This window comes from Musa acuminata, unplaced genomic scaffold, assembly GCF_036884655.1.
Source record: "Musa acuminata AAA Group cultivar baxijiao unplaced genomic scaffold, Cavendish_Baxijiao_AAA HiC_scaffold_413, whole genome shotgun sequence".
Lineage (NCBI taxonomy): Eukaryota > Viridiplantae > Streptophyta > Magnoliopsida > Zingiberales > Musaceae > Musa > Musa acuminata.
This window is the reverse complement of record NW_027020661.1, coordinates 152,501-155,000: the sequence shown is the minus strand read 5'-3', so window position 1 is coordinate 155,000 and position 2,500 is coordinate 152,501.

Genomic DNA, 2,500 nt, shown 5'->3' with positions numbered 1-2,500 from the left:
CCTCTCGCTTCGCTCGCTGTCCGCCGCTCGCCGCTCGCTCGTGCAGCCAAAAATGGCCAGTTTTGGCCCGTTTTTGGGCCGTTTTGGCCAGTTTTTGGCCTGTTCTTGCATTGCGCGGTGACCGTCGAGAGCGGAGCAAAACGTCAGCCATCTCAGCACCCTGGAACCCCCCGGGTGGCACAGGGCTGGATGGGGCTTTCGTATAGCAGGGACGGTGCTGCCTCTCGCTTCGCTCGCTGTCCGCCGCTCGCCGCTCGCTCGTGCAGCCAAAAATGGCCAGTTTTGGCCCGTTTTTGGGCCGTTTTGGCCAGTTTTTGGCCTGTTCTTGCATTGCGCGGTGACCGTCGAGAGCGGAGCAAAACGTCAGCCATCTCAGCACCCTGGAACCCCCCGGGTGGCACAGGGCTGGATGGGGCTTTCGTATAGCAGGGACGGTGCTGCCTCTCGCTTCGCTCGCTGTCCGCCGCTCGCCGCTCGCTCGTGCAGCCAAAAATGGCCAGTTTTGGCCCGTTTTTGGGCCGTTTTGGCCAGTTTTTGGCCTGTTCTTGCATTGCGCGGTGACCGTCGAGAGCGGAGCAAAACGTCAGCCATCTCAGCACCCTGGAACCCCCCGGGTGGCACAGGGCTGGATGGGGCTTTCGTATAGCAGGGACGGTGCTGCCTCTCGCTTCGCTCGCTGTCCGCCGCTCGCCGCTCGCTCGTGCAGCCAAAAATGGCCAGTTTTGGCCCGTTTTTGGGCCGTTTTGGCCAGTTTTTGGCCTGTTCTTGCATTGCGCGGTGACCGTCGAGAGCGGAGCAAAACGTCAGCCATCTCAGCACCCTGGAACCCCCCGGGTGGCACAGGGCTGGATGGGGCTTTCGTATAGCAGGGACGGTGCTGCCTCTCGCTTCGCTCGCTGTCCGCCGCTCGCCGCTCGCTCGCGCAGCCAAAAATGGCCAGTTTTGGCCCGTTTTTGGGCCGTTTTGGCCAGTTTTTGGCCTGTTCTTGCATTGCGCGGTGACCGTCGAGAGCGGAGCAAAACGTCAGCCATCTCAGCACCCTGGAACCCCCCGGGTGGCACAGGGCTGGATGGGGCTTTCGTATAGCAGGGACGGTGCTGCCTCTCGCTTCGCTCGCTGTCCGCCGCTCGCCGCTCGCGCAGCCAAAAATGGCCAGTTTTGGCCCGTTTTTGGGCCGTTTTGGCCAGTTTTTGGCCTGTTCTTGCATTGCGCGGTGACCGTCGAGAGCGGAGCAAAACGTCAGCCATCTCAGCACCCTGGAACCCCCCGGGTGGCACAGGGCTGGATGGGGCTTTCGTATAGCAGGGACGGTGCTGCCTCTCGCTTCGCTCGCTGTTCGCCGCTCGCCGCTCGCTCGCGCAGCCAAAAATGGCCAGTTTTGGCCCGTTTTTGGGCTGTTTTGGCCAGTTTTTGGCCTGTTCTTGCGTGGTGCGGTGACCGTCGTGAGCGGAGCAAAACGTCAGCCATCTCAGCACCCTGGAACCCCCCGGGTGGCACAGGGCTGGATGGGGCTTTCGTATAGCAGGGACGGTGCTGCCTCTCGCTTCGCTCGCTGTTCGCCGCTCGCCGCTCGCTCGCGCAGCCAAAAATGGCCAGTTTTGGCCCGTTTTTGGGCTGTTTTGGCCTGTTTTTGGGCTGTTCTTGTGTGGCGCGGTGACCGTCGTGAGCGGAGCAAAATGTCAGCCATCTCAGCACCCTGGAACCCCCCGGGTGGCACAGGGCTGGATGGGGCTTTCGTATAGCAGGGACGGTGCTGCCTCGCGCTTCGCTCGCTGTTCGCCGCTCTCCGCTCGCTCGCGCAGCAAAAAATGGCCAGTTTTGGCCCGTTTTTGGGCTGTTTTGGCCAGTTTTTGGCCTGTTCTTGTGTGCCGCGGCGACCGTCGTGAGCGGAGCAAAACGTCAGCCATCTCAGCACCCTGGAACCCCCCGGGTGGCACAGGGCTGGATGGGGCTTTCGTATAGCAGGGACGGTGCTGCCTCTCGCTTCGCTCGCTGTCCGCCGCTCGCTGCTCGCTCGCGCAGCCAAAAATGGCCAGTTTTGGCCCGTTTTTGGGCTGTTTTGGCCTGTTTTTGGGCTGTTCTTGTGTGCCGCGGCGACCGTCGTGAGCGGAGCAAAATGTCAGCCATCTCAGCACCCTGGAACCCCCCGGGTGGCACAGGGCTGGATGGGGCTTTCGTATAGCAGGGACGGTGCTGCCTCTCGCTTCGCTCGCTGTCCGCCGCTCGCCGCTCGCTCGCGCAGCCAAAAATGGCCAGTTTTGGCCCGTTTTTGGGCCGTTTTGGCCAGTTTTTGGCCTGTTCTTGCGTTGCGCGGTGACCGTCGAGAGCGGAGCAAAACGTCAGCCATCTCAGCACCCTGGAACCCCCCGGGTGGCACAGGGCTGGATGGGGCTTTCGTATAGCAGGGACGGTGCTGCCTCTCGCTTCGCTCGCTGTCCGCCGCTCGCCGCTCGCTCGCGCAGCCAAAAATGGCCAGTTTTGGCCCGTTTTTGGGCCGTTT